This window comes from Panthera onca, chromosome B4 (genome assembly GCF_046562875.1).
Source record: "Panthera onca isolate mPanOnc1 chromosome B4, mPanOnc1 haplotype 2, whole genome shotgun sequence".
NCBI classification, from domain to species: domain Eukaryota; kingdom Metazoa; phylum Chordata; class Mammalia; order Carnivora; family Felidae; genus Panthera; species Panthera onca.
The window spans coordinates 2,078,806-2,084,805 of record NC_138345.1 but is presented as its reverse complement, the minus strand read 5'-3'; positions in this window follow the sequence as shown (position 1 = coordinate 2,084,805).

Below are 6,000 nucleotides of genomic sequence, written 5' to 3'. Positions count from 1 at the left end.
AACCGTGTCTTCGGTCTCCAGCCTGGCTCACGCTGGCCCCTATGCGCAGAAGTCAGGGAGGCACCAGAGAGGGGGTCACTCCAGACTGGTAGGTGGCAGGTTTAGTGGGCAAGGACACTCACATACAAGGTAGTCTTGGGTGGCCACGAGAGGAATGTTGATCCACCCTTACCAACCAGAACCTGAAGCTTAGGGACCCCTTCCCCTGGGTTCAGTCCCACATACCGTACAGGTGGTCCTGGCACCTTGCTCTCACGAGGTGCATCAGTGAAAATGGCTCCTGCTCTGGGAACGGTGGGCAGAGCTATGTTCCAAGGATGGAGAAGGCGAGGGGCCTCCACCTGCCTAGGACCAGCTTGTGGGGAAGGGTGGTCACGTCCTCTCCGTGACCCTCAACAGACCAGAACATAAGCTATGGACTTACTGTTCTATCAGACCTTCAAGAGGACCGAGTGTGTCCACAGTCCTAAGCTTGGTCCCGAGGGCCCCTGGCTTACGGCCAGCTCTCTGGTCACCACCACCACCTCCCACAAAACCCGACGTTCAGCTGTTTTCCTAGACACTGCCTTCACTCCGGGTTCATGTCCCCAGAGGCATTCCCGTGGGATACCCCCATCATCCTCCCAACTTCTTTGCTGTAATGGACAGTATAAAAGTAAATGTCCCTACAAAATCCAAACAAGGGCCTGATTTATCTCCTGGAAACACTGGTATTAGGTAAAGATAAAGAAAACAATGTAAGTGCATTAATACGGCAATTACAAGGATCAAAAGTTTTAAAACTTTACACTGGGAGATCAATGGAGTTAGATTTTTTTTTTTTTTAATAAATGGCATATGGTGTTTGGCAGGGATCATATAGATGAGAGACATGGAGAGACTTACCTTCAGACATGGTGGTGTGTAATTATAAGTCGGAAAAGCCAAAGAAATTGAAGAGAACCCAACCAGCACATTAATAGCGTTTGAAAAGTTTTCCACGTCTTTTTATTTCTGCAAATTTTGTAGTTTTCTTTACTTCTGACTGACCTGAAATGCTCATCTTTTCTTATCTCCAAGAGCAGCTTGGGACCCTGAGGCAATTAAAATATTGATTAGCCATTGCCTAAGTTTTAGCATTACTGTTAAAAATGGAGGCATGTTAAAAATTTTAAGAGTTTATTTGAGCAGAAATCGATTGAAATAGGGCAGCACAGAGCTGTGAGTGGGTAGGAGCCCCCCCACCAACAGAAGACTTCTGTAGAGAAAAGGCAAAAGCAAAGGGGATTATTGACTGACTACAGCTGGAAGCCTAGCCCACTGTGATTGTCCTTCGGGGTCTCCGTCCAGTTACCTTGAGGGATCACAGGGCTGGGGTTCAGGTTTGTGCAGAGAGTTGGCCACGGCCTTCGAGCCATCTCGGGCTGCTGGGCTCTTGGACATAACTTAATTGTATTTCCTCATAAAGCCTCCGCATACTCCCACAAGCACTGTATTTTATGTCGTTGGACAGGATCCACAGAACATTTGCTTTGGCAAAAAAGATGAAAGGTTGGCTGGAAACAAAACCTCATGCTCCTTCTGTCCTCAACTGGGCTGTTATCAATCACTTCACCCATCATTAGTGCTAAAGTGTCTGCCTGCTTTCACATGTGCTCAAAGGGACGTGTGGATCCATATGTACCAGGGAGGACACTGGAACTGGGCCTGTGGCAGCAATGAGATAACAGTTACTGAGCGCTTGCTGGGTGTCCAGAGCAACTGTGTTTTTCTTACAGCAGCCCATTTAAACAACAAACCGTGTGAAGGTATTTGTCCCAATTCATAAAGAGAAGCAGGGAATGTCTAAATTGGAGTAGGAAACATCCGACACCCTTTAGAGGTTTAGTTACTATTTAAATTTTAATCCTCAAAACAAAATCTCATGCCCAAGCTTTATGGGGGAAGGTCTGACCACGTGTTCAAGCTCGTGTTTCAATTCCAACTTGACCACTTTTGATTGAATTATTTTCCCCTCCAACTCATTCAGTACTTACCAAAGTTCCATGCTAGAATTAAATGGGTTTCCAGAAAGGGCCTCCAATTTTTTTTTTTTTTTTTGGTCTGATGAATAGGTTAGTGTTTTGGACTGAGCAAGCCCCCTGTTATCCCTCGGAAAAACGGCAAGTGCTGGAAAACCAGTGAGGTCATCCAGAGTAACTTTGATACAGATGTCCCTTAAGGGTCTCGCAGACTAGGGAAGATGTGCTATTTAATGGATTTCTTGGTTTTTTCTTTCACTTTGCTCCATCCTGTCCTTGCCATATTCCCAGGAATTACACCATTGCTGTAGGAGGATTATGACGAGCTCCCTGGAGGACAGACTGATTCCTGGGGCAGGTTTTCTGATGCCCTGCTTCATCTATACTTTTACGGATTCCAGCAGGCAGCCCCTACCACTTGAGGGGGGGGATGTTGGGTCCTAAATAAGCCTCTTTTGGTGGGACTCCTTATATCCTTATCACATAGCTTTTTATTTCAGTTGACATATTACATTAGTTTCAGATCTACCAACTAGTGATCCAACAAGTCTAGGTGTTATGCTCCCAAGGGTAGGAACCATCCATCCCCACAGAACACCTCTACAATCCCCGACTCTACCCACCCCTTGTATTTCGTGAATTACTCACTCCCTAATTAGAAGCCTGTACCTCCCACGCACCTTTACCCATTTTGCCCAGCCCCCAACCCCCCTTCACTCCGGCAACCCAATTCTCCTCTATAGTCCAATTCATGCTTTTTGTTCATGGTTTTGCTTAGACCCCGCACGTAAGGGAAATCACACAGTAGGTCTTTTTTCACTTACCATAATAACCATAATACCGTTTAGGTCCATCCATGTCGTTCCAAGTGGCAGGCTCTCCTCTTAATATTTGCACAATATTCCATTGTGGGGTGTGTGTGTGTGTGTGTGTCTCCCCAATCATCCATATAGGCTTTTAAGCAGTCTTCACTGCCCTGGTTTCTCCTTCCTGTCATCTAAGATGGTTGTACCTTCCAACACTTTTCCTTAGACAATCACTTCAAGAGTTCATTCTGTGCTTAAAATCATGGAAAATCTGTAAGAAGTTGTGTTAGTTGAAGCTCTTTCTGTAATTTTTTCTTTGGACATGAATTATCTGCAATTTAGTAATTTATGTTCACCTCCTGCTTGTAGCCAGATTATTTCTTGCTCCAGTGGAAACAGCCTATGGCTGAAAGTAGGATTTTTATTATCTCAATGACTGTTTAGAAATTTACCTTTATAAAGTTATGACAAATTTTACTTTTATGTAATTAGCAGATGAACACCTCACTTAACCTTTCCAGACTATTTCTTTAAGCCATGAACAGGAGCACCACCTGTTTCCTGGTCTCAGTTTTTTTATTTTGTTTTTTGTTTTTGAAAAACCAAGGACATGAGAGTAAAAGCAAGTCTGTGTAATATTTATTCAACATAAACAGAATTTTGATAAGCCTCTAAGATCCTTTTTGATCAAGAACAAATAGGATTCTGGGTAAAGGAGCCGAAATAGTTGAAATAATGTGAAGGATTTTACAAAATCTCACTTTTGTAAGTACTATTATTTCAACCAACACCATCTAGACTACAAAATGTGTAACATGAACCTCTCCAGTTAAGGTCAGTTATATCATGACAACCTTGTTTCCATCAACTTTCAGTTTCTTACTGTCTTATTCCCTTCTGGTTGCTATAACAAAATACCACAGGCTTATGGATAGAAATTTCTCCATTCTGAGGCTGGAAGTCCAAGATCAGGCACCAATATGGTGTCTGAGAGCCCCCCTTCCTGGTTCATAGGTGGACTCCTCATGGTGTCCTCATATGTGGCAAGGGGACACTCTGGGCTCTCTCATATCTAATCCCAGTATGGGGGCCCAGCTTCCTGATAGAATCACTTACCCAAAGCCCCTCCCTCCTATACCATTACTGGAGGATGGGGGGAAGGATTTCAACATGTAGATTTGGGGAGATATAGGGGCCTGAAAGTTTTCCCTTCTCCCCTCCCCCAGCTTCTTTTGCCAGTCTAATTAAATTGGCATGAGACCAAATAACAAAAACAAATTTCATACATACAGGAGCCTCAAAAACAGGCTCTCAGCACCCAGGAAACTGAAGCCTATGTGCTATCCCAAGGGGAAGAGTTCCGAGGCTTCCAACAGGAGGAAACCCATGCTCAAGGAAAGAAACAGATCTGCGAATCCTACATGTCCAGTCATACACACAGGTCTTCCTGACATAAGCCATTTCCGGGAACAAGGTCCCCTAACTGAATTCTTTTAGGCAATTAATGGAGAGGTAAGTAGCTTTTCCCGAGTCTACTGGGTGTTACTTGCCTTCAGCTCAAAACAATCCACACATCAACATGGAACCACTTGGGGTGGCATGGTCAGTTCCCCCCTAGCCCCACCGTTGAAACTTCTCCAAGAAGAGTCCTAGTCCAGAAGCTGAGGTGGCAGACTGCTTCATCTCACTGAATTAGTCCTGACAAGAGGTCAGTTCAACTCCTCTCAAGAGGTGGTGATTTAGGCGGGCTCCCCAAAGTAGGCCTGTATCACACAAGCAAAACAAAATGATGATTCGTGCTCAAAACCATACATCCCATACCAGACCAGCATCCCATTTAAGGCAGTCAAAATCCATTTTAGAGGTCAGGCTTGAACCATCTTCAGGTGGAGTGGGGGCAGGTATGGCAAGGACAATGTTCTTTCTTTGTAGTTTGAAGGTCTCCAACAACCAGAGCAGCCACAAAAATCATCTGTACAGGAGCAGTTTGGATGGGTTCTCCCAAGTTTGTATCAAGTTGTCTAGCTATAGACTTGCTAGGCTTCAGGTAAAGGGCAGTTGTATTTTGTGATTCCAAGTGAGGAAGGTTGGGGAAGATAGAAATGGTAGTTTGAGGGGAAGTAGAGCCAAATTTTGAAGAAACTAGGGGAATTCAGGATCCAGTTACTTTATGGTCAGAAAACAAAACCTCACAATAGTACTAGAATCTAATATCCAGAAAGTATTATGGAAACACTATCTCCCCCTCCAGTTACCCAGACTGATTTCTTTACAAAGTCAGTCCAGTCTCAGTAAATTTGGCCTCAAAGTGCAGCATGAATACTGAATGTCCAAACAGGCTTTTCTAGCTCTGCTTTGCTTGAGATTTTTTTTTACATTTATTTTTGAGAGACAGAGCACAAGTCGGGGAGGGGCAGAGGGAGAGGGAGACACAGAATCGGAAGCAGGCTCCAGGCCCCGAGCTGTCAGCACAGAGCCCAACGCAGGGTTCAAACCCACAAACTGCGAGATCACGACCTGAGCCAAAGTCGGACGCTCAACCGACTAAGCCACCCAGGCACCCCTTTGCTGGAACTTTTCACAAGAGAGGTCAGATTGGCTTGGCTTCCCAGCCTTGAGAGCCTTTTAAAAATCCAAGGACTTACCATCAGATTTCACCTATCATATATACAGATTTAGGTGAATTCCTGTCTTCTCACAAGGTCCCCCCAACATCCTGAAGTCCCAGGGTCTGTCAAATGGAGACTTCACCAGTTGTGAAATATGCATCCAAGGCTTGATATTTTGTATTTTGGCAGCAATGTCAGTGGTCAAGAGTTCTTCTTGGTGGGGTCTTTTCCATAATTCTCACTTTTGCCAAAGCATCTAAGTAAAACTGTAAATAACACTTTAAAATGTTCATGGTTAAAGTTCTGATGAGCATTCATTTTGCAAGAAAACGTACCGATTTCTGTGGCATACAACCATCTAAGGAACTAACTAGTATTGACAAGCTTCTATAAACTCCCAAGCATTTCCAGACTGTCTTAGTGGCATATCCACACATATAACCCTAACGATACTTCCCACCTAATATAACATACCCAATAAACCCAAGTTATGTAAAATCTCAATGTTAGTTTGAGGTCAGAAACTCCACTTAGAATTAGGTTTTGGGAAAATGTCAAACTCTCTGAACATGTAATTAAGTAGGA